This window comes from Amblyomma americanum, chromosome 1 (assembly GCF_052857255.1).
Source record: "Amblyomma americanum isolate KBUSLIRL-KWMA chromosome 1, ASM5285725v1, whole genome shotgun sequence".
Classification (NCBI taxonomy): domain Eukaryota; kingdom Metazoa; phylum Arthropoda; class Arachnida; order Ixodida; family Ixodidae; genus Amblyomma; species Amblyomma americanum.
Window position 1 is genome coordinate 330,685,614 of NC_135497.1, and position 27,312 is coordinate 330,712,925.

Genomic DNA, 27,312 nt, shown 5'->3' on the forward strand with positions numbered 1-27,312 from the left:
AATGCCCCGAAACGCTACCGTTTGAAAAAGAAATCGATTGGTTACAAATCTACACAAAATGTAGTTAGTTACAAGGAATCGATTATGTAAAATCGAATATTGACGCATGTGAAATTGAATATCGAGTAAGGTAGACTTCTTCGAAGCATGTTATGTGTATACGACTGGGATTTGATTGGCTAATCAAACCGTGGCAGACGATGATTGGGAACGTCGCCATCCGCAAGTGCACTTGGTGTTTGTAAATTGCTTTCTGTGGAAAGGAAATGACGCAATATCTGTCGCACATCTCGGCGGACATCTGAACGGCGCCGTAAGGGAAGGGATATAGGAGGGACGGAGAGAAGAAAGGAAGAAAGAGGTGCGGTAGTGAAGGTCTCCGGAATATTTTAGACCACCTGGGCATCTTTAACGTGCCCTGTCATCGCACAGAACACGGGCGCCTTTGCGTTTCGCCTCCATCGGAACGCGGCCGCCACGGTCAGGTTTGAATCCGGGTGCTCTTTTATGTTTGTAAACTCGTCACTTGTGTATATATTGCTTGCATCTGACCTTAAGGGTGCCACAGTGAAACAACACGCCTCGCTGATACGAAGTTTTCACAGTTCAGGTCGCGACAAGCCGCTTAGACAAGCGCGCGAATTTTTGCCGTGATCCTTGTCCACCAACATGATGGCCATCTGGCATGCGCCAGTGGAAGCTGTCTATACGTTCCTACATAGAAAGCGACGGGGGGAAGGGGGGGGGGGCAGGTGGAGAACGCTTGAGCTACTGGAATACTGTTTCTTCGCGTGCATTAATTTTCCCAGCATGGCCACTTGTATGAAAAATTGAATAAGTTTAGTCAGTGAATAAGGGGTCTATATACCATTGAATGGGAAAGTGCCTATATACCATTGAATGGGAAATTCCTGAGCATTTCGGCTGTTGTGGGTCTTTTCCTTGCCCGCGTTACTTCTCGTATAAACACTCGTAATTTAGTTCGAAATTGAGTTCTTTGGGATGTCGCCTCAGCTTCTACCACGAATCCGTGTAGGCAAAGAAACAGTGAGGGTGCAGTTATTTTCTGTTGTACTTCTTTTTTAATTTCCGAAAGAGTGCAATATGAAGAACTTTCGGTGCTGCTTAACGAACAAATTTTGTATTCGGAATGGAATTCACCACTGCTTCTTTTTCTCACTTAGGAACACAAGTGGCATAGAGGAGCTTTAGCCAGTTCAAATCCTTAGACCGTGCCCTGTAGAGCCATTTTATTACGCGAGAAGAAAAACATGACAGTGTGCGTCATTTGAAGAAGTGGATCATTCCTCGATTTCGCACCGATATCAGGCTGCAATCTTCAAAGCACAATCGTCCTGTTATATGGAATCGGTGTAAAAAAAATGAAGATATTTAACACAGAAAACTCCGACATTATTTCAGTCAACTGTACTTTCTCATCTAATATTTCATGTCTTGTTTTGAACCTGATATTTTTTACAATTTCTTTATTCTGGTTTCGTGTCTCTGCATACGTGTCAACTTTTGTACGCTTTGTATTTATCTATGTATCTTTCATATCCCTCGCATCACCTTGTTTTTTTCCTCCGTTTAGATATGCCGTGTATGAACAGGTCAATAGGTTTCTGCATAAGTTCTATAAACACACCAACAACCGAAATGAAGGCAAAACGAACTATTTACACATTTGAGCACCTAGACAGACAACATGCCCTCAAAAATTCACTGTGATCACGGTGGCACCGGGTGCAGTGTCCTTTTCGCTAAATTCACTTTCACATGCGCTGTTGACGTAGCCGTTGAGGTTACGTCCGTTGATAGCGTTTTTCGTGACGTCAGGGAAGCCGTTCATGCACTCATGCATGGGCAGCGCCATGTCCCATGTTTTGCCGGCGGCGTCTCCGCTGGAGACTTGGATGGCTTTCAGTTCCTGATTTTCGTCCTTAATTTTGGAGTTGTCACTCATGATCGATTTCTTGGGTATGATTTTGGTTAATAATGCATTGTCCAGACAGGCCACGGGACACTCGATGAAGATGTACACGATGGAACCCACTACATAAGACATGATGGCCTGGGACAGGTATGCTTGAGCCTGCAAGCATCAAAAATGGCTGAGGTTAGCAGCGTGTTTGGACACCGAGCTGCAGTTACTCTGCGTTTCCGCTGCCGCGCCAGCGACTAACAACGGGCTGTCCCACATTTGAACGCCGGATCAAGAGGCCACTTATCAAACACAAAGGCAGCACTGATTAAAGATCCCTAACGTGTAATCAAGTTAGTAAAGAATCCTTTCATTGCAGTTTGGTCTGTGAAAGTTAGCCGATCTTTGTGGCGTTGGACGATATGCCTGTGCTTGTTTCGGGATTCAAGCGACGTATGCGAGTCAGACGCGTTTCATTCACGTACCTGCAGGAATGGCTGCTGACTGATGTTCTCTCGGCTGAGGATGGCGTTGCAGCCCATCAGGGTGACGTGCACGAGGTAGACGGAGAAGGAGAGCCTTCACAGGGGTTACATATGGGCTAGGCGAGGAGGTTGTTGACGAAGCCGCCGTGGCCCGTCGCACACGCGTACATGACCCAGGAGGCGCCCAAGCTCCAGGAGGCGCGGTGGAGGACCGCGTAGAAGGCCGACTCCAGCCTCTCCGGCTGCCAGCCATCGAACCAGGTGCGCACTCCCAGCAGCGCGGCCAGGGATGCGGTGGCGGCCAGAGCCCATGCGGCGCCCTGGATGAGCCTTGACAGCTGGTTTTGCCGCACGGCAAGGCAACCGAAGGTCATGCCGACGAACAGGGAAGCCGCATGCGTGTACGCCTTGATGTAGATGTTGATGATACTCCTGCGCAGTTCACAGAGGTAGAAGGTATAATGGCATGCCCTCATCCTCTATAGAGATGATCTAGCAAACGTTAAAGGCCGCTAATGATAGGTACGCAGGTACACTGAAAGACGGAAACCAAGGGAGCGAGACTCTGTGAAGCTCCCGCTACTCCAGAATGTGAAATTAGGAAGAAAAAGAAGCCCCTCAACCCACATCTCGTGCTTTTCTTCTTTTAAGGGCATGATCGACACACGAATGCAACCAATGCGATCAGGTATACTCATTGCAGTCGGGGGCAAGTTCAGAATTTGTTTCACGTTGTAGACGTTTCCGTTCTAGCTATGCCGATCGTGCAGAGTTTATACCTTTTGTGAGCACCTGACGTTTCCATGCTACACCCCGTGCACGCCCTTCAGGGCCATGACGGTTTCAACAGCATTTCACGCCTGCTCCTTTGTACAAGCCCCAATCTGACGACGAAGCTTTCTGTTCATGCTTACAGGCAGGCGCATATGAAGCTGTACGCATATCATTTGCCATGCATACACTGTACTCAAGGAGCTTGCATTGCTCCTCCTCTGCGTCGTCGTTACCATAGCCCCACCAGTATCATGCTCATTCTCGCTCCGCACCTTTTGTCGCAACTACTAAGAATCTTATAAACGCCCACTTTTTCAAAGACTTACGTCGTGTTCGCAAAACAAGCCTGCACGTGTACTGCCAGAATGACTTACTGGACGTCTGCAGTAAAGACAATGTTGAATTGTGTGTAGTTTTTGACGTAGACTTGGATGCCCGCCGTCAGGCAAGCGGCAGCTACGGAAGCTCCCGTAAGCCACAAAGCTACCTTAGGCCACCTGAAAAATGCACATGAAAGAAACGTTTCTTCACATTTCTCTTTCACTCATAACTGAACGTGCGCAGACAAACTCAGAGGAAAACGCCAAGGGATCAAAAAGAGAAGAGCTTAACTGAATGTAGTTGATGCGCCAGGCTTTATGGTTTTTCTTTTACGCCGGTTGGCAGCGTAGACCGTAGGTAATGCCAATATTTAGGGCATATTGAAGGAACTGAGCGACAAAAAGGCTTTCACGCTGATACTACACAATAATGACATTCTTGCGTATGAATCAGCGGCTCCGTTTGCTTTACGCTTATGTAGACGATTATCCATTGCCTGTTACGACTAAACATGACAGCACACTTCAATTTCAAACAGATTATAAGCTTCGGAATACACCTCACATTGATTCAAAAGAAGATAGGTTACTATTTGAAATAGATCAAAATAGCAACACGTCAGCTCTAATGCTTACACTAAGTCTCTTTGGCAAAGATGGAAAATGAGTCACTCGATGTAAATAGCAGTTTATCTCAAGCAAGCAAAGTCTCCCATAGCAGTGACAACACGAGAAATAATGTTCACCTGGGGAAGATGGCAACCATGACTATAGTGCTGTGAACTGCAATCTGGTATTCCATGGAGATGTACCAGTAGTGTGGCATACACTGCAATCCAGAGAATAAACCATGAGCAGCTCATAAAATACCTTCTGACAAGCGAGATACACAAAATACAAATGTTTCAGTTACACGTTGCAGTTAAGATTTACGGTTTATGGTTTATGAGGGTTTAACGTCCCAAAGTGGCTCAGGCTTTGAGAGACTTCGTAGTGAAGTACTCGGGAAATTTCGACCACCTGGGGTTCCTTAACGTGCGCTGACATCGCACAGTAACCAGGTCTCAAGAATTTCGCATCCATCGAAAGTGGACCGCCGCGGCCGGGATCGAACCGGACGCTTTCAGGTCAGCAGCCGAGCACCATTACCACTGAGCTACCGCGGCGGGCTGAAGTTAAGTTTTTGCATTGTTTAATGGGAGAAAAAAAATGTAATCGTTCGTCAACGAACGAACAACGTACACTTTTATTCTTGCTCTATAGGTAACGGCTTCAGGCGCATTAGACAGCAGAGTGATGTAAGTTTACATCGGTGCATCCTTATACGTGCCTGCTCGTGTGGGGTCTTTGAATCTAAAGTTTATGGCAATAATAATAATGCGACAGCCCACACTGCCATAGAAAGAGACTTATATCCCGAACACAACAAAGCGCAGTACGGGGTCTGTCAGCGTGCCCGTTAAATGGCCACACACGTCACAGCCTCCCAATTATCGTTTCAAGTAGGAAAATCGAACTTCTGCACAAGCAGCTGAACGCGCTTCAACGCGAAGACTCACCAGGTCCTTGTAGTCGTCCATGTACTTCTGGCTCATGGTGAATGTCTTCCACCAGTTCTTGTCGCACGGCTTCATCAAAAGCGGCCAGTAGTCGTGCAGCGGGGGTCCGTCCACGATGGCCGGTATGAGGTACACGAATCCCAGCAACGCAGCCATCGGCACCATCAGTCTGTGCAGATGCAGTGGATGCATGCGTTATAGCCTACCCGAGCACGCGTACAGGTGCGAGCAGCTATGGAGACAGCTTGGGCGTGACGTCATAGGCGCCGCGAAAGTGGACCATGCTTCCTCAGTACACGTTGGCGTAGTTGGCACTAAGAGGATTAGAAGAGCGCGCAGCCTTTCACCGTGGTCTGGATCCGCCAACATGGCAGCTGCTGTGATGTCGGTGCAAGCTATCCAGAGGTTATCCCGAAACTCAGGAACGCCTCAAACGGAAACAGAGAAACAGACCAACTAAGAAAGAGTGTGACTGCTACAGAATGACCCTTGGGCGATATGGATAAAGGCGGCGCAAGTGATGAGTGCTTGTGTATAGGTCCTCTGTGCTGATTGCGCTAGTGGCATTTGCAGGATCAACAGTGTACTTCTCAGGAAACGAGTACCACGATGTCTACCGACAGAGTTATCAGCGCCAATAACCAGCTTTGAAACACGAACTACCTGTGGGTGTGTAACTACATACAGCAGTGCCGTTATTAGTTCGGAACATCAACGGCCATCGGCTGTTCACAGTCACCATTTCGTAAAAAAAAATAACAAAGACGATTTCTGGCGTGAACTCGCGTGCGTTTGTTGCCTTTTTATCGCTCCTTTCTCTGTAAGCAGTGCTCACCCAAGCTTTCGATACGCATGAGGCTCGCTGCAACAGAAAGGAGGTAAATAGCTCTGTGTGTGTAGCCGGAAGAAACAATAAGTCGTCGTAGTTTTCTTGCAGCCCCGTCACTTGGACAATGCGCCGTCACTTGTACAATGAGCTTCGTGAACATAAAGAAGTGAACATATTCCCTCTCATGGGATAAAACACACAGGAAGGATATGAAGAGAGGTTAAGTACGCAGTCTTTTCTTCGCATTTATCTTCTGTCAAAAACTCTACTTATCTATACCCTTTCTTTTCGTTCAGTAAAACACGTCACAAATCGAAGCTCGTAGTTCAAGCCGTGCAGTGTAAATCATTCTATTCTAAACTATGTATCGGCACAATACACGGCGGCATTCCTTCCCATTCCGGCTCACCTGATATAGCGTCTCACGAGCGGCATGATGTAGAGCAATACCGGCGAAACGTCCCTCCCCAGGACGCCGGAAATGAATGCGCTGCAAAAGTTTGATTTTGGTGCAGATGAATCCTCTCTCGTTTATTCAAGCGGTGCTCATGAAGAAAACAGACTTAGGATAGAAGAGAAAAACATATGAGGGTCACTGTGGGAAGTCCGGTTAGCATTTAGATTGGGTATGATAATTTAAGTAAGGAGCTTATTTTTATATTAGTGCTCTTTTGGGTCAATTTAACCAATAAACTGGATATGTCATGGAACTGCAAGAGGAGAATAATGATACGGAGTTTTTTTTTCCCCAAAATTCAGTGGTTGAGTAGAGAATCACATTTTCAACTTTCGATTCCTGTGCTCTCTAATGATTCTCATTTCCCGGTGATAGTTTTCAATCGGGAAATTCGAGTGGCAGGAGCAGAAGGGTATGTCTCCGCGCGGTCATTTTCACTGCCTGTTTTACAACAAGCGTGGAATTAACGATATAAACAAACTTTTCTCTCGCAGTCGTGCGCGATTCCTCTCTCATCAGCCAAACGCTGAGCCTGGAACCATTTGGGTAGAGTTGCTACAGTGCTGGTCGAAGTGTTATCCGTCTACTGTCGCCATCAGTCCCAGTTCAAGCGCTGCTATAGCCCCCTCATCCGTTAAACCGTTATCCGCTAAAGCAACGACATTGCGATACTTACGTTATGGCGAGAAATGTCTCCACAGCCATGAAGGAGTTCAAATGGACAGTAAGCAAGATGTCCTTTTCTACCCGACGCATGAGGCGAATCGTGTTAGCTGAACGGAAAGGAAAAATCGTAAATATACAAATGTTTAATGTCATCCTGAGTCATTGCTGAGGTCTGCTGACTGGACTACCCGCGCTCGATTTTGCATTAATTCTGGCATACATCCGACCAAACTAAATCGTAGCTATCGTGTTAAGTTCATGCTGTGATATCGTTGTATGTGGTACATGAGTTTCGACGTCCCGAAGCTCCACGCGGGTTATGAGAAGCGCTATAATAAAGGACTCCGAATTAAATTCGACTGCTTGGGGGTCTTTTACATACGCGTTCAGCGCACAGCACTCGAGCGTACTTTGCATTTCGCCTTTGTCGAAATGAGACCGCGTTTCGGTTCCACGAGGCTGCACTCGTCAGCCAGACGCCACATCCACCGAGCCACCGCGGCAGGTTGCCTTCCAGCATTCTGGCGCCCCTTCCACTTTTTCTCCCGCTTAGGTTTCGCGCCAGCACCCTGGCGCGTCCTTGATACTCACAGCTGGCGTGAAGGTCTCGAAGCATGTGGTTGTGTCCCAGCACCACCCACGTGGCCGAGAAGACCCGCACGCCGTGGTTGAATCCGAGCTTGTTTGAGTAGTCTCCCATATTGGGCATCTCCATCAGCTTCTTGAAGGCCCTCCGCAGGGAGACAGACTGCACGGCTTCGTGCACGAAGCCTGCGAAATGGCGCCAGCGATTTTCACAGCTGCGACAGAGGCAAAGTGATCGGACATCATCGCGTTGCCGAATCACAGAACGCGTCGTGAGGTTTGCTGGAAGCTGTTCGATTATTCTTGTCTCCCAACATTGTGAAAACACTTTCCTTGAGGCTTCAACGCTCTGATAGAGTCCCAGGCTGTTGTTTGTGGCCGGATACGATACAACCTTTTACACTAGCCCCGAAGGTTTCCTTTGTACGCTAGGATGCCTCTATTGTCCGCCTTACTCTGTTTTATTTACTTTTTTGCCAGAATAATTGTGCTGTACGTACAACTGTGCTTTGTACATTGAAGCAATAATTCAAGTTGACGAATGTGCCTATGAGTACACAGGCGACTGCAGCCGACGCAGCGCTGGCTATCGGAATTACACAATACCTTTCGGGCGAGAAGGAGCGCCGCAGCACACAGACACTATGTGTGCGTGTGTGTGCATTGGTGCGCGCGTGCGTGGAGTTTGTAGATACTGCGCTCGCGACCGGAGAGCGAAGAAATGAACTTGACAAGACTTGTTACTTCGGCTTATTATGTATACATAGTTCCGCAGGAAGGAATGGCGCGCCAAAAACAGTTAACGTTGGAAGAAAAACACCCGCGCATGTTGTGTTCTTATTCCAAAGTCCAGTTTTTGTTGCGCCATTCGTTCGAGCGAATTCACGCGACCGAAAAACTTTCTTACCCGTGAAGGCGTTGTATTTCGTCAACTTGTCTTCTGCCGCCACCACCGTCCTATAGATGTCGTATGCAGTTCCGAAGAGGATGAAAGCCGTCCACAGCACAAATATGCACCTGCAAAAAGTGCGTAAAAAAGAAGTGTCTTAGGTTGTGCCTAAGGGCAGTGCAACATTCGTAGAGCCCACAACCACTAAGAGGCGAGTTACTTACAAAAACTGGTTACACGACTCGCATTCGCACAAAAGCGAAACAGAAACGACAACAAAACAGGGTCTGAACATTTTGAGTCGACGAAAGTTTACGCAAGTGACAAGAGAGAATACGTATGGGCCCACAAAAGTTTCTGGAACGCCAAAAGCGCGCAAGTCTTGGATTACCTCGCTACGTACAGGCACAACCATTCATCGATGCATGTCTCGCAAGAAACTGCGGAGCACATTTCTTCAATTTGTGGCTATGCGCGTAGACTGGTCAGGAATTAAGCTTTGTTGTAATTTTCTTCTTCCGAACGCTCTTGTGGGCACCGGCACGTTTTGGCTGTAATTGCCGAGGTGTTGACCACAAGACAAGCACACTGATATGAGAGGAATGTACTCGCATATTCACTAACTGCTGCTGCCTGCAGTACCAACCACACTTGGTTTAGTGGTCGAGACTTTTTAGAGTAGATCGCTCGTGGGCAGACTGCGAAACTGCCGTAATAGAAGCAATGCGCTCAATCACAGCGCAGTAAATGGGTCAAGAGTGAACTGAAAGCAATCGGTGTTTGAGGGAGAGAAAGGAAATCCATACACATGGAATAATACACGTACCCACACATAGGAAAAGGAAGCACGATTGTGTTTGCCAAAAGAAGAAACATTTGCATAAATAAATAAACAAACAAACAAACAAACAAATAAATAAATAAATAAATAAATAAATAAATAAATAAATAAATAAATAAATAAATAAATAAATCAATAAATAAATAAATAAATCAATCAATAAATAAATAAATAAATAAATAAATAAATAAATAAATAAATAAATAAATAAATAAATAAATAAATAAATAAATAAATAAATAAATAAATAAATAATGCCTCCGGGGCCGACGAAACGGGGCTTGTGGCGGTGGAGCATAAAAGGCTGGGCTGCTACGGTAGGCGGCAAGGGTGGGAGAGCGACGTGTACTGGTGACTGCTTCAGCATAGGTGAGCGGTGCTGCCTCAGGCAGAAGTGGGCGGCTGGACAGCAGAACTGCAGCGACCTGCTCCTGAATAGCACGGCGGATAGTGGGCGTGAGGGATGCCGCCTGGTGGAGAGTAGGGCAGGCGAGGTCGAGAATGTGATGTAGCAGAGAAAGCTGGCGAGCGACTTCTTCGCGGCCGAAGTCTTCGACGTGCTGCATGAACAGGCACTGTTCAGAAGACGATACATTATGGGCCAAGCCAGCAAGACCCTCCACCCGCGCGCCGGACTGGCGCGTAGAACCGCGTTGCTTTCGTAGTTGTCGTAGCATTGGCACAATTTGGATGACGATAGTGACGGAGCTGGGGTTCTTCGCCAGGAGCATCTGAAAAACGTCATCGGCAATCCCTTTAATGATATGGTTGACTTTGTCAGTTTCGGTCGTGGACGGGTTGACATGCTTGCACAAGTCAACGATATCTTCAAGATAACTAGTGAATGCCACTGGCGGTAACTGAGCTAGAGTACAAAGACGTTGCTCGGCGCGAATTTTCCGGACGGCGAGGCGGCCGAAAACGTCGACGAAGATCGTCTTAAAGGACGACCAGGTGGGAAGGTCGGCTTCATGGTTGCGAAACCATAGGTTGCCAACGTCCGTGGGGTAGAAGAGGACGTTGATCAGTTTAACGGAATCGTACCACAGATTGCAACTGCTGACACGCTCGTAGGAGGCCAGCCAATCGTTGACGTCCTGGTCGTTGGTGCCACTAAAGAGTGAAGGGTCACGCTGGCGCTGCAAGCCGGAACAGGGGATGGTGGTAAGTATGGGCTGCGATGGTTCGCTTGGACTTCCCGACGAGAAGCGTTCCGCTTTGAAGTTCCAGGATGAGGAGCGGGACGGGAACCGAAACACACCCACGAAGTGTAGAGGTGTTTATTAGAAGCGCCGGTTAGTGTGTGTTGGTCGAACAGCGACGCGATGGACACACTCACAGGCATAACTCGAAATCCCAGCTGCACTTCGTCTACATCTTCGCTGCGCTGCTTGAACTGCTGCCGGTCGGTCCCATTACAATGTAGATAAATAAATAAATAAATAAATAAATAAATAAATAAATAAATAAATAAATAAATAAACGAATAAATGGGCGTCTGAAGGCTTGCATATTCCTCATTTTTTACCCAATCAGGGTTTGGCGTTGGTCCAGCTTGACTGGCCGGTCAATATAAGACCTCGCAGCCTTGATATTAACCTTGAGATCACCCACTACTGCATGGAAGAAATGGAGACGCGGGTGTCCGATATGCAAACACGAGAACATTGAAGCCGATATTCATTACTTACTGTGGGAGTGCCCAGCTCTCAAGCCTACAAGGATCCGGCACCTCAATGTAGCGGGTCTTTCACCAAGCAACCCTGCTTCATACACTGCCTGGACGTAGGGACCGTACCATCGTTCGCCACTGGACTTCATCAAATCAGCTAGCCTTTTTCCATACATTTAATTACGGATTCATATTTAGTCACACGTTCACCCATAATTGATACCCTGTGGCAAAAAATTACGTTTTAGAAAAATGGAAATGCCAGTTGTAAGAGTTCGTGGTATGAGAAGCTGTACCTCGGTTAGAACATGGGAATACTGTAAGGTCAGCTGACTTGTGGTACTGACTTGTGACTGACTTGTGACTTGTGGCACTCCGTCAACTGTTGTTCACACGCTGACAGAGATCCGTTCCGAACACTTATGGTCAGAAAAGACGATGCCAAGACAGGGTTTCTTTTTATTCATTTTAATAACAAAAGTCTCCCAGCGTGCGCTGGGAATTATAGATAAAGTCTACAAATAGTCTGCACTTTTTTTAGCTTTTCTCTGGTTCTCTTTGCCAAAGGTGCATTATGATATACACTGTCAACAAGCAGCTGTTCACGACAGGCACCTGCTTACTTAACTGGACGGAACCTGGCCCTGTTCGCTGCTGCGTGACCTATTAACTCTGCTGTAGTGATTAAAAATCGACTGTAGAAATTAAAGTCAACAGGGGATTAGAATAAGTGTTCTAATTGATGTGAATTAATTGGTCATTTCTGCAAGTCGATCACTGGTCCTAGTAAAGTTTCAAAAAAAAAAAGAAAGGTGTGCGAGTGTATTTTCGCTAGTCCAAACTCAGAGTTCCGTTTTTAGGTACAGAAATCTTAGCGAGGCGTAGATGTATACGACACCTGTCACGACATGGGAACAATAAATGCGCCATTATGACGAAGAATAGAGCTTAGTAATTTCAACTGTTTTTGTTTTTTTTTCTTAACGCCTATTCCGTACGTATTATCATGGTGATTATCACGGTACGTATTATCACGGTGGAGGCGAGGATGCAGTTCTCTTCAAATACGTCACGTATTTACGTGGATGGCGAGGTTTTTCTGAAGAGCGATGTGCAGCCACTTCAGCAGAGACACACTTCTCAATTAACTTTTTAATTAGCGCAGTCTGGTCGTTACGGCCAACGGCGAGGTCGCAGCTGCTGTGAAAATGATGTGAAATTGGTTTTTGAAATGATGAAAACGTCTTTCTCAAAAACCATGTAGCGCGAGGAAATCTGGTGATGTTTTGCCCGAAATCGTAATCGTAGCCCATGATGAGTGCTGGAAGTTCGGTGCAGAAGCATTTTACTCTGGTGACGTGATGCAATTCGTACGGTGCCCGATTCGAGCCGCCTCCGCTATTGTACCGCGGCATGCATTTTGTCATTCACTTAACAATAATAATAGTAATTGGTTTTGGGGGAAAGGAAATGGCGCAGTATCAGTCTCATATATCGTTGGACACTTGAACCGCGCCGTATAAGAAGGGATAAAGCAGGGAGTGAAAGAAGAAAGGAAAAAATAGGTGCCGTAGTGGAGGGCTCCGGAATAATTTCGACCACCTGGGGATCTTTAACGTGCACTGACATCGCAGAGCACACGGGCGGCTTAGCGTTTTTCCTCCACAAAAACGCAGCCGTCGCGGTCGGGTTCGAACCCGGGAACTCCGGCTCAGTAGTCGAGCGCCCTAACCACTGAGCCACCGCGGCGGGTCATCATCATCATCATTCACTTCGTCGCTTACAAAAACGACGGCAGCGAAGTAGGGAAAATAGAAGAAGGATAGTGGATATAGTTGAAAGAAGGAGAGCATCGAAAGGTGGCTCGTCCGCCACAGACACTCTGTGTGCCAAAGACAACAGTCCGTCCGGTAATCTGTTAGCCTCATATACCAAGAAATTCTGGACAAGCGCAATTTTCCAATAGGAAGTTAACTTCTCGGTTACAAACACTTATGCCCCGACGTTTTCTCAATCATAAATTGCTCCATGACAATCAATACACCCACAGAACACTACTTCGGACGCTCGTACTTTTCTGCTATTTGTTGTCAAAGGCGTCCCTTATTGGATTTCAATGGCCATCACTACTCGGCGCCAGCGCAGGACAAACTTTAAAAGCAAGATTTTGCTACGGCTCAGGACGTTTCACCATTCCCGCCAATATGTTCATAACAGTATCTTATAATACTCCACAGTTGCCTCACAAATCAAAGTGTTGTCCAAGAAAGCTCGACTTGGGGTGGCCGTTGAAATCTATGTCCTCCAAGAAGGCCAGAAAATCCAAGAAGGCCTTGGTAGAAGGAATATAATGTACGTCGCGGTATCTGTTGGAGGCCCAGGCGTCGGAACCTGCATGCAATTCGTCGTGGAACGAAGTTGAGGCACTGACAAATATTTGCTCCGCATCTCCTCAGGGGCGCCACAACGTGGGCAATCGCCGGCCAGGGAGAGGAGGTCATGTCGGCAAAGACGCGAGCCAGTCCAGCAGCATACCAATCGTAGCCACACGTGTTCAGGCAAGCGAGGCACCTTCCTGCAGCCGGACAGGGAGGCGTTGGAGACGCCGGGATCGCGAGAAGTTCAGCGGCAGCTGGTGCTCGATAACGGGTCTCCCCAAGTCTGACGGTACCACATCGGGCTCCGTGCTTCGCTTTCTTCAGTGCGCCTGCAACCTCGTTTGAAATATTTGGAAAATTATTCAACACAAGACGAGAAGCAACTATTCGCGGTCGGCCTAGCTGACCAGAGGTCATTTTAAGTAGGTTGTCCAAAAAGTAATGACCCTCATTTTCAATGCGGAAGCCTTACTTGCCCCATTAAACAAAAATCTATGTGCGTGTCCGCGCGCGCGCGCGCGTGTGTGTGTGTGCGCGTGTGTGCGTGCGTGCGTGTGTGTTGTGCGTGCGTGCGCGCGTGTGTGTGTGTGTGTGTGTGTGTGTGTGTGTGTGTGTGTGTGTGTGTGTGTGTGTGTGTGTGTGTGTGTGTGTGTGTGTGTGTGTGTGTGTGTGTGTGTGTGTGTGTGTGTGTGTGTGTGTGTGTGTGTGTGTGTGTGTGTGTGTGTGCGTGTGTGCGTGCGTGCGTGCGTGCGTGCGTGCGCGCGCGCGCGCGCGTGGGGGGGGGGAAAGGGGCGGGCGGGCACTCGATGGTACTCATAAAAGAAGGCGTCTAAATGAAACCTCGGGCCATATTCTCGATATTCGCCTAACCGCCCAGAGTGGGGCGTACACTTGACGCGCACATAGGGGCGGTGCCAAGGTACGGTAACGCAGAATGGGATGACAAAATTGGAAAAGAAAGGAAAAAGCATCACAACGATACATACTGTCGTCAGCTACTAGGCGCTAAGTTCAAAAAACACCGATGCCCTAAAGCGTGCCTGAAGCCGAGCATTTGCGGCGCGTAGGTGCGCACGCGTCCCGTATTACAGCCACTGAGCGAAACAGTGCAATGCGTTGTGGTCTCAGCGTTTCAGTGCATACATATGCGTTGGCCAGCAAAGGAATATATGGCTCTGGCGTTGGTTCTTAACGCGGCGCGAATAGTCGCAAGATTAGTGAAGGCGGTTTAGCGGTAACTGCGTGAAGCGATGTTCTTCACGACTCTCCCGCTGCTATACCCACAAGAAGCGACGAAACTTGGCGGCAGAGCATGAAAAACACTATAAGTGAGAATTATTTGGCGGTCCCTGACTGCCGCTTCGTTGGCACATGCGGCGTTAAGCGGGAACTCATCGCGCGCCCATACAATGAAGGCAAAACAAAATGATATAGTGGAAATTTACCGCTTCATAACTTATTTTCGTCGCATGAAAAAAGAGGTAAAGAAAACAACTTGAATTAAAAATTTTGTGCCTTGGTCCATTCACGGCTAGGAACATAGGTGGAAGAGCTCTACGAAGCACGCAATCGCGCCAGAATTAAAATGGACTGTGCAGAGGGAAGCAGTGAATGCGACAGCGGCACCGCGCTGCGGCGCAGTTCCACTGGAAGCTCTGCTCAGTTTTATGCAGAATCACCGCGCGTCGGCCCGCGCGCCCGATGATAGTATATCGGCCAAGGAAAGGCGGGCGCTACGCGTGCGGCTGGCAAAGGATTTTAATTGGAGGCACATGGGAGAGTGTTGTGTTGTGTTCGGTTTTATGGCACATAGGCAGCTAAAGCCATCTTGCGCCAAGCTCAAGGTTGTCTGTAGAGTGTTTAGGAATATGAAAAATCGTCGATGGTGTCGATGGCCTAAAAATATTGAACTGCCTTGTAATAACAGCGAAGAAGAAATCTGGAAATAGCTAATGGTAAAAGCCGCAAAGAAGGTCTGGTAGCCTCAGCAGCTATCCTTGGCTGAGCAAGGATCCTGAGGTTCCCAACCAATGAAATAAAAAGCCTCAGCCTTCTTCGCAGGAATGAGAAAGTGGCTGATGTGTATCCTGTACTAAAGCAAACCAGTGGTTAAAGGTTTATAGTTTTTCAAGTAGCCCTGCTTCTTTTAGAAAGCTAAAAATGGAATGTATGTTAAGAATAGCATTATAACTTGAGATCAGTGCTGGATGAAAAAGATTGCATTCATTATAATATTGAGTAAAATACTTTTTTCTTAGTGTTTCCAGTTGCAGACATGAAAATAAAATGTGATTAATCGTAAGATCATCTCCGCATTCGCAAATAGGTTTTTCTTGTTTTGTTAGCAGGAAGTTGTGTGTAAGGTGCGTGTGAACTATCCGGAGACGGCATAAAATCACTTCCTTAAAACGTTCCTGGTGCACGCAATATATAAATTCACCTAAACTGGCTTTACCAAGTCTAGTTTATTACTCACTTCGCCGTTCCATTCCGACTGCCATTTGTCTTTTAATTTACGCTGTACTAAGTTTATGAAATCATTAAAAGGTGTATTTACTTTTTTATTTTCTTCCCACGAGCTTTAGCAGTGAAGAAATCTGCCCTCTCGTTGCCTCTTATTCCGGCATTACTGGGAACCCAGCAGAATTTTGTGTTTTGCCCTCGAGTTGTGGCTGTTACTATCTTGTGTATGATGTCACCAAGAATCGGAGTGACTGCATTTCTAAAGTTCAAAGCTGTAAGTATACTGAGGGAGTCTGTGTAAATAATACTGTTGGTAAGGTTCTCGTTTTGTATTTTTTCTACGGCCGCACAGACTGCGTAACATTCTGCAGTGAAGATGGATGAGCACCGTGGAAGTCGTACTGTTTTCTCCGACTTCCCTCGGACCACTGCACTCCCTACGTAAGCGTCTGTTTTTGAACCATCTGTATAAAACTGCGTAAAATTGCTGTATTTTTCTTCGAGTGAAAGGAATTCTTGTACTATATGTTGTTGTGGAGTTTGTTTTTTATGAAACTGCGTACGAGTGAGATCACAGATTGCAGGAAAATTGCACAATATAGGCAGTGGATCTCGTCTCCGAGCAATGTCAGGTAATGCATCTAGTACGCCGAGGCTTTGGCACATCTCTTCAAAACGCAGGAGCAGTGGCCTGATAGTGAGCGGTTTGTTGTTAAACAATGTTCTAGATGGGCACTTTGTGACTATTGGGTAACATAGGTGTTTGGGCAGTGAACGAATTTTTTAAATGTAATAGCATGTGAGCATGGTTCTTCTATCTGTAAGCGACGGTTCGTTGATTTCTACATATAGGCTATTTATGGGTGACGTTCTGTAAGCACTAGAGGAAAGACGCAAACCTAAATTATGTATTGGATCTAGTCGTTTCAGGTAGGAAGGTAAAATACATCCATAGTTCAAGGTGGAGCGTACCACTCAGCGATAAATTTGTAAAAGACATGTCCTGTCAGCACCCCAACGTTTACGTGACAGTACTTTGAGTATATTTAGGGATCCGGAGGCTTTCTTTTTCAGTGCGTTTATACGAGGCAGGAAGTTGAGTTTTTTGTCAAAAGTTATCCCTAGAAATTTATGCCCATTTTTGACGGGTATCTGTGTTCCGTTCATATGTATAAATGGGTGGGCTTGTATGCCTCGTTTCAGCGAGAAAAGGATGGCTTCTGCTTTCTGTGTGGAGAACTGGAAATCTTTCTGATCTGCCCATGTCACTAGTTTAAGCATTGTCAACTGTGTTTGTTTCTTGCATGTTGCTACGTTTGAGGATGTGCAGGCTATTTGAAGATCGTCTACGTACACTGAATACAGGATGGACTTTGGGATTGTTTTACTTATCGAATTCATTTTTATAATAAACAATGTCGTGCTTAATATACACCCCTGAGGAACCCAGTTCTCTTGAACGAAGCTCCTGGACAGGGTTGATCCCAGGCGTACTTGAAATGAACGGTCCAAAAGGAAGTCAGTGAGGCAGTTTAACATCCTACCGCGGATACCTAGGTTGCCCAGGTCGCGGAGGATCCCATACCTCCAGGTTGTATCATACGCTTTCTCTATATCGAAAAAAACGGCAAGACAGTGCTGTTTGTGTATAAAAGCTTCTCTTATTCTGTTTTCGAGGTGAACTAAATGGTCTGTTTTTGAGCATCCCTTTTTATAACCGCATTGATGGACATCAAGAAGTTCGCGGGATTCAAGGACAAATGTTAATCTTATATTAAGGACACTTTCGAAAGATTTCGCGAGACAGCTTGTGAGGGCTGTCGGCCTATAGCTACTTGGGGAAGTTGGTGGTTTGTCAGGTTTCAGGAATGGTACTATAATGGCTTTCTTTCACTCTTTAGGTATTTTTCCTTCTGTGAATATTTTGTTAAAGAAATTCAAGAGTGCCTCTATGGCAGGCTGGGAAAGATGGGCAAGCATTTGATAGTGTATCTGATCGGGTCCAGGAGCAGTTTTTTTGTCGGCAGACAGTACAGCATTGATTTTTTGGAGAGTGATTAAATTGTTGTATTGTTGGTTTGCACCTCCACTTGTTGGAAGTCTTTGTTTTTAGGCAATACTTTTGTATTTCAGGAAGGGCTGCGTATAGTGAGATGGAATAGAAACTGGAGCGAAGTGTTCCCCCAGAATGTCTGCCTGTTCCCTATGCTTGTTTGTATGCTAGGTTTTGTCAAAAGAGGAATCGTGAACGGTGAGAAGTTGCCATATAATTTCCGAACCTGTTCCCACATTTTCTTTGATGTTATTTGACAGCTTATAGATGAAATGTAACTCTGCCATGAAGCTTGCTCAGCACTGCGACGGACGTACCGAGCTTTTGTTCTTGCCTTTTTAAAACGTACGAGGTTCTCACGTGTACGGTACCTGCGAAATTTGCCCCAAGCTCTATTTTGTTGTTTTTTTGCTTCCTTGCATTCCCTTGGCCACCACACTGTGTTTTTGCCGCATCACTCCTGAAGACTGAGGAATAGCTAGGTGTGCGGCATTAATTGTACAATTCGTGAACATTTCGTTTATCTCGTCGATGCTGAGGTTTTCTAAAACTATATCTTCTAAATTGGCTTGTGCTCTAACAATTTCCCAGTCTGCTAAATGCATCTTCCAACGTCGCGGTTTAGTTGGGATGATTTCTGGCGCAGATGTAAAACTGATTACTGCAGGAAGGTGATCGCTGCCATATGGGTTGTCGATAACGTCCCATTTAAAATCGCTAAAAACAGATGGAGAACTAAAAGACAAATCTAAACATCTCATATTACCCGGGGTTGGAGAGCAGTATGTGGCCTTTTCCGTGTTTAAAATACATATATTGTTTGTAAGAATAAAATCTTCGATTGTTCGCCCCCTAGAGTCGCAGCGCTCCCTTCTCCAAAAAGGGGAGTGAGCGTTAAAATCCCCAACTACCGGATATGGCTCTAGAAGTTCATCTATCAGTTCTTGTAGGTCATGGACTCTTAATGTAAAGTGTGGAGGAATGTACACGGAACAGATTGTTAGTGTTTTGTAGCTGACGATGCTGACTGCTACCGCCTTAAGTTTTGGTTTGAGCTTGATTTCTTGAGCAGGGACGCCGCGTTGAACAACAATCGCGACGCCTCCCGAGAGTCGATTTTCCTGCTCTCAATCGCGTCTAAAAGTTTTATAATGTTTTAGGATAGGCACATGCTGTGGACCAAGATTCGTCTCCTGAAGACAAAACTATGGGTAACGTTCACCCTAAAACATGTGTTAAGTCACTAATTCCGCGTAAGACCTCTGCAATTCCACTGAATTAAAAAAAACCATGTTTATGTTTTTGAGAGGAAATGAAGGGGGATTTACCTATGTGGTGGGCCCGTTATGAGGGGCCTGTCTTTTTTCCGCTCAAGAGGGCTGTTCCACCTCTGTAATGGAGGCGAAGTGGGTGTTGTATCCATAATCTCAACCGAGGTGCTGGAGGACCGCGGAAGGGCCGTGGTTGTGTTAGTTTCAGGCCTCTCCCGACGGGGGGAGGTCCAGCGGAATGCCAACCAATGTACCGGCGCTCCCTAGTTTGAGAGTGGCAGAGCAGCCTTCGCTGTCCCTGCCTGGGGCGTGGATGGCCCTGCCATAGGCTCTGTGTAAGCGGCCTCGGCAGGTGCCGTAGTGCTGTGTGGTGCTACGCCCCCACGCATCACATCAGCGAAGTTGGGTTTTGCTGTGATAGAGAATGTGTTGGTAAAAGCAAAACGCCTCCTTGCTTCTTTGAATGACATGTTTTCTTTTGTCTTTATGGTAATTATTTCTTTTCTTTTTTCCAGGACGGACACGCCCTGGAGTACAGCGCATGGTCTCCTTCGCAGTTTGCGCTGCGCAGTGCTACGTCACATTCGTCAAGTGCTACGTCAAGGGCATTTCGCACAGGTTTTGCGGCCGCGGCAACTTTGTGAGCCGTGGCCAAAGTTTTGACAGTTGAAAGATCGGCGGGGATAGGGTATATAATGTCTGACGTTGACTTTCAAGTATCCAACTTCGATCGTTTCGCTCAAGGTACTGGTGTTAAATGTGAGGACCATGTGTTTGGTATCTATTTCTTTGTTATCACTGCGGATCTTGATTCGGTGAATGTTGATTACATTCTGGTCAGTGAGCCCTTCAAGCATTTTGGCTTCTGTGAGATGGATAAGTCAGATTCAGAGATTACACCTCGGGCTGTGTTTAGAGATCGGCGGAGGGTTAAAGAGACAGAGATGTACCCTGTAGACACAATGTGTGAGAGATTGAAACACTAGATGCTGTCGCGCAGCTCAAGAAGTAAGTCGCCGCTGGCCATTTTTGAGACCTTGTAGCCAGGGCCCAAGGTATCGGTTAAGCATTTTGACTCAAGGAATGGGGATGTTATTCTTGCCTGTATTCCGTCACTTTCACCGTGGATTACGTGGAACTTTGAAAATGTTTGTCTCTTTTTTGAGAAAAAATCAGCTGCTTTGTTCCGCCCTCTTTTTAGAGAGCGATCTGGTTTGGATAAGGGGGGAGCCATAAAAAAAAATTAGTTTTTTGGTCACGGTGCCAGCCACCCACCACGCAGTCCAACAAGGGGACGGGACAGGAACTTGAAAGTAAGTCCTGCCCCCGCCAGCTGTACATCTCAACTAGAACCAAATATGACACAACTCAGGGTAGTTGGTCACACAAGATTAACCCTCGGTGCCAGGGAAAAAAAGAAAAACCAAGAAGTGAGTAGGATATAAGAAAGTTGTGAGACAGAGACAGGAAAGTGAAAGATAGAGGGGAGGATAGGAAAAGGCGACTGCCGATTCCCCGCGATCGGGTCAGGCCGGAGGTGCCGTCTACAGGAAGCTGGGGCCAATGTGGTGTGTTGCCTCCGCCAAGGGGCCTTAAGGGTCCTAACGCTCGGCATCGGCTCAACTACCAGGATCCCCTTTTCCTCGGACACGGCGATGCCACGCACGGCTAGGCGCGGGTGCGCGGGTCCGTGGTGATGCACTGTTCACCATCATCCCCTTGCGAGGATGTGCCTGCGGATGATCGGGAACCCGTGGTGTCGCCATTTACCAACGCCTGCAAGCTGCAGACGCCACCCTGCGGGGAGCACATGGGAGAGGCCTTGCCCTGCAATGGGCGTAGTCAGGCTGATGTTGATGATGATGAATGATCATCCGATGAAAGTTAACACCACAATGTAGAAGGTTAAACAAAATTTGCCACGCAGAGCCCAGTGATTCATTTGCCATAAGGCAACCGTTACGCAGCTGCGGCAGCAACAGACAGCTCCTTTTAATGCAGCAACATTCCTAGTAAGAGAGAAAGGTTTAACGTCTGGAAAGGTGAACATAAAACCTGGAAAAAAGTCTTCACATATGCTACTCAATCTTGCGGAACGGGACGAATACAGAGCTGGAGGGTGATGCCACATTACAAACAGCTTCATGCAGTGTGCAAGACACTTGGTTTATTCGCTTCGTGCAAGTTATCTTAATGTGCACATACACAGGCATTATCTAGTGCATGTGGCACATTAAGCATGAACATGTCTCAGGGTGAGGCGAAGGAACCAAAGGAGAATAAAAACAACTGTCAAGTTGCAGGCTTCACAATTAAAAGGGAAGAACAGTAACACGACAAGAAAAGCACAAGCATGGCAGCAACAAGATAACACACAAAGGACACAAGAAATACAAGGCTAACGTGGCCCTCAGAACAATCTTTCAGGGAGGCAGCATCCCACGCATGCAGTGGTATTCTGGCAAAAGGTTCATTAATGCTGCATGATAACACTGGATGTGTAATGATTTTGGCAAGCCCAGTGCACTCCGTGAGGAATGTACAACAGGCTTCATCAATGTTTGTTGCCTGATGTGCAAGTGTATAACCTTCCCTGTATACACTTCTCATCACATACATATTAGGGCCATTGTTGGTTCTTTTCAAGTGGTGTATCACAATGCGGTTAGGCAACATTTACACCATACACTGATGCAACGAAGACCCTGTGATGGCACTAATGTGCACTGCAGGAGAGTAATGCTCCAATGAATTGCATTCACTTTCAAAGTAGTTTCCTTTAATGTACATTAACATAAACAACCGAAACTCTGTATGCACACTAAAAACATGACGTCTACAGTTCAGTGAAGGCCACCATACCATCAGTAGGCGTTGAAATGTTGGCAAAAGTCTGGAAGGACACTGAGGACAAGTCGAAGTTGCTCTGTAACAATTCATTACCCCAAAGTTGCTCTGTAACAATACATTACCACATTCCAATAAGAAAGGGCCTGCTTGTAATAAGAACAAAGCTCGTGTACAGCTCATAGATTATTTGATCAAAGAAACACTTGAAGTGCGCAAGATTACCGTGGTGAACTGCATTTGGCAAGAAGGCTATTACAGTCCTTGACTATGTGAAAGAAAAAAAATGGAACACTTAAGATGCACAGTGGTGTGTGAACATGGGTGTGTTTTTCAGCACGATTAAGTCAGTTTGAAACATGGTAAGTAAGTCATGAACAGAAAGTATTCATCACGAATATAATGCTACAACAGGTTGCAAAATGAGGAAATTGGAGTCTGCTCGTGCATAACATTTAGGCTTCCTGAAAAATTACCTTCTTGTACAGCTTTGCTAGCTATTTTCTCTTCAAGTTCAAGGAGAAGTATGAAAGCAATCCAGGACAGGTGGAAATAGGCTGCTATCTTGCTTTGAACTGTCAGAAAAAAATTTTTTTCTTTGTGATTACTACCAGGTATTATCTTTACTGCTGCGTGGAATGTGATGGCATCGTAATTAGTGCTAAGATGTTATTGGGCAATATGTACCACCAGAAAAGAAAGGTATGGAAAGCCTGCACACACCACTGTCAAGGAGAGGTTTATAAGAGGACATCATTAAAGCTGCCATTCAGCAGAAAGCCCAGCGTTATTCAACCGGCATTGTGTCAAAAAACTGCACCACGCATGCATGTCTGGAATAAAAGTAAGTGAAAACAGCATTTGTAATTTAAATCAAATTTCAGCACATGTCTCAAACTACTTCGCCTTAATAAAGAAATAGATTTTACATACAAAAAATTTGATTAAATTTCAGTCTGGCTTCAAAGACCCTCGGGTCACCAGCCAGGCACACACAACCGACTAGATCACGCAGGCACATTGACAGTACTGAGGTACAAAAGGGGGGGGCGGGATGTGTGCGTGCTGTTGGCTTCATTTGAAGCTTAGTAATGTAATTACTGCAGTTAACTAGAGATGTGCCAGTCAGTGAGAAACCAGTTATAGTAATATCATGTAGGCGAACTGCAGTGTGCAAGAGTTCAAAAATAAGAATGTCGAACCTGTGTTAAGATAATTGTGATACATGTGCGAGCATGAATGGAAAACAGCGACTGTGTGTGTGAAGAGAAACCACTGCAAGGAGCCATTAAAACTGTCGCATAAAGCCTCAAATGCTGAGCTTAAGTGTCCTCCTACTGTATTGGGCAGCGAGACAAGTTGCTATGTCTTTTAGGTGTTGCAACTTGTCCGAGTAAGGTGTGTTTTGCATGTACAGTGAGTGTAAGCCTGTATTGCCAAAATAATTTATTTTCATCACTATCCTTAATGAATCCAAGAATTCTTTATGCAGCCTAATTCAGACTCATTACCTAGTGCAACATTACATATTGAACAATACGCCTCGTGTTAAAACGATAAGATTTTTTGGACAGACCCTCCTTTCATAAACAATCAACAGTGGGCACGCACATTATTGTTGCCTAATTTGCAAAGAGGAGTACCCAGCAGTTACCTTCGCTAAACAAAAAAGTGGAAGCACGTACACTATCGGTCCAGCCACAATAAGGGTGTAGAGGGTAAACAGGTTGTCTGGGATTTTTCTTAAAGCCACCGAACATCCCCAATTTACATGAAGCAAATTGCAAACGGCTGAGTCAATGAAAATGGGATCGAACACAGTTTGACTGGGAGGTTGATAGCCCAGTGCACAAAATTATCTCGGAAAAAGAAAAAGATCCTGGACATGGGAAGACCCCCTGAGTAACCCAGAAAGATGAATAACAAAGTTTAATACTACTACTATTACTGTCAATTTCCAGCTGGATTACTGAACTGGATCATACCCTTTCAGCTGCAAAATGCCATTTGGAGCTTTACTGTCAAAATTTCGTCCAGCTGCATAATTTACACTTACAGTTACCTTCAACTGAATTAATGTAGAATTTGTAGCTTTTCGTCAGGGGTACAAATTTCAGTTCGAAGATGGCAATAGCTAGCCTGACAAATCTCTGCCCAAGCCTTCCATTTTTATCTCGAAGATAATGACCATGAAAGAATCGGTTTACTTTTCCGTCAAGAAAAAACAGTTAATTGCTGTTTAATCACATGCAGCATGGGAAAGAGCCAGTCGAAAGCAAGCACACAGAGGCAACCAAATGCCATGAAGCAAAGCATGTTGCAATCTTACCATACAAACAGTGCCACACAAGATGTGTTGCACCCTGGAGAGATGCTGTAAATGACTGCAGACGCAGCAACCATGCTGTATGTTGAGCATGTTGTGAACTGCTGGCTCTCCACAAACGCCAAAGCAAACAAAAAAGCACTGATGAAAGCATGTCCAGTCAACACTATGATGCTAGAAGGAAAATATTTTGGTGCCTTCCTGTCTTTCACTGAAGCACCAAATAAAATGTGCGTTGTTTACAAACAGAACACGTAAGGAGGCAATACAAGGAATGGCATATCTTAAAAATCACCAAAGCATGTGTTGAAGCACACACTCAGTAAGTTGGCCGATGGTAGGCGGAAAGCACTTGGGAAACTTCCTGACTTTGTAACAATACACACCCCGGGAAAAATTTGAGGGGGCACTTTGTTGACCTAAACTGCGGTGAGGCGAAAGCCTTTAGCGCAGTATTGCTGCTTGTGTCGCTGATGTTGATTAAAGACTGCACAATTATTCGCTTCACAACACCTTCGCATTAGCACGTGCACGCTTGGTTACTGGAGACACAGGAGAGGGTTTAGGCGGCATCTTTCCAGGTCGCCATTCTGGAGGCGGCTGGCAAGATTGCCAGGGCAGCGCTCCTCTCTAACGATGGTGGCGCCACTCAGTGACGTCACACGCATGCGCAGTAGGCTGAAGCGCAGGTATAAAGCACTATTATTGCTAATTAACTAATTACTATTTAACTCTGAGGACACTAGCCTGTTTGCGTGGAGGAATGTGAAAGCATGTGTTTTGGGGACAGGTTCTTGAGGGTAGGACACAGTAGCTCTCATCCATGGTAAAACAGAGCGGAAAAACACGAGGATGGAACAAACACGCATTATCACACCGTCTGAAGAAAGTGGGGCCAAAATTTCAAATTCATGTTATGTTTTCGTCTCGCAGAAAATTAAGTAACATTTTCTGAGCTGTGCAGCGGAAGCGAGAGTCCCTAGTAGGAAGGAGGATTGGTGGTGGTTGTACCACAGCACACGTAGAGAGGAGGGTAGAGTGCGTCGAAGGTGTTGTATACAAGATCCTCCTTTCATGCGGTGGATGGTATGTTGGCCAGACTGGGCGATATCTCAACGAACGCCTGAGGGTGAATCCCAATTCTTTGGACAGGGCAGCTGGTTCGAATTTTTCGCTGCACAGAAGGCAACCTAGGCACACATGCGCCCCATTGCTTCGTCAGACATTCGTCATCTTCAAACATAAGAATCAGATAGTAAAGGAACTAGTAGAGGCATATCACATTGACAAGGGGAGTGCAGCATGCATTAGCAAGCCCCCATTATCACTGGCTAACCGCGAAATCACCTTTTGGAGCATGCATTTGTAGAAATGTAGATTTAAGTTGTTCAGTGATGACGCATTGCTTCTTCAATATTTTTTTGTTCTGATTAGTGTTTCGCGGGAATAGTATATGTACACATGTGCTTAATAAATCACCAGTTGAAAGTCAGCGCTCGTGTCGTCGTGTTTGTTCTGTCCTCGTGTTTTTCCGCGCTGTTTTACCATAGATAGTAGCAACCAACTTGCCAAGCTTTCCGTACTTCTAAGTAACTCTCACATCTCTCTAAATCTCGGTGGACACCTTAACCACGTTTGATTATAGATATAGTGTCACACATTTATGCAAACATCCCCGCTGGCAAGTCATGAGCCTATAAAGGCTTTCGCCTTGAAACTATTCTCTGTTGTCATGAATACCACTAATAAATTGAAGGCCAAAAATATGGTCGTGTTTATAGAACAGCACCAAAATGAAGAACACTTCACCAGCTTCTTAGCAGTATGCTGTCATACTTGAAAAAGAGAAAATGCACATTGATTCAACAGGATAGATAAGCGGGCGAGTTGGTGATACATAATGCAAAAAAAAACAGCGCGAACAAACGGGGACTAGACGAAGAATACACAGGAACAAGCGCTGTGCGGTTTTGGTAGTGGCGTATCACCAAGTACAATCACTTTTCCTGGTTTCTGCGACGTCCCTTTCCTTGACGGGAGATTCGGTCGAACCCTGCTCCACAAGAACTCAGTGCACTCGTCAACGGTTTTGCACCATTCACGGTACATACGAGGATGGTGATGTAGACTTCCGCTGTGCTCACAGGCAACTCTCAGGCGGTCCTTGAAAAACCGGCCTTGGTGCCTCCATTCCGAAGACAGGATTTTACATACGCGGCGAGCATGTCCTTTGGACGGTTGCAGGAACCCGCAAATCACTTGAAGTTCTGGTGGACACCAACCTTCCCTTGCATGCCAGGAGGACACACGAGCTTTGCACACACACACAGCAACCAACGAGGCCAAGAACCGGGTCAACAGGGGTCAACAGCGCTTGTTCCTGTGTATTCTTCGTCTAGTCCCCGTTTGTTCGCGCTGTTTTTTTTTGCACATTGATTGCTTGTGGCATAGCTACATGTGAAAACCATGACAGTGAGTGCTATTCCCACACGCAGCTGACCATACACTTACTGTCTGTCTGGTAGAACCCAAATGGTGCTGTGTCCTCCTCCTTGTTGTAGATGTTGATGCTCCTGTTATCACCACTCGCCGGTGGTGTCATGACCCTGCAGCTGAGTGTGGATGAATGCCTTCTGTTACATAATGCAAGCGGTGCTGATCTTCGAAGAGAAATCTTGACCATGCCATGCAGCAGTTGGCATCTTTGCAGACACCTCATGCAATCATTCAGGAGCCTGGTATGGCCACCCAGCTAGGTAAACAGTCAAGCCGAGATGTGAACGAAGATGGATCTGGAATTAGGGCCTTCGAGCTGAGATCCCATGGTGAGAGTGGCCCGCCACATCTGCATTTGACGCACACCATCACCTGCAAGTTAATGTTATACACTTATATCTTCGAACAAGGTAGACATTGGGTTTCCAAATATTTTAAATTGTTGAAGCTGCAAGTCCAACTGCAGTCTGTTTCTCG

The 27,312-nt window shown here is 46.1% G+C and overlaps 1 pseudogene; it reads right to left on the reverse strand.

Moving 5' to 3' along the window:
• Positions 1–1,657: 1,657 nt before the first annotated feature.
• LOC144120824 (nose resistant to fluoxetine protein 6-like) lies at positions 1,658–26,941 on the reverse strand (annotated as a pseudogene).
• Positions 26,942–27,312: the final 371 nt, after the last annotated feature.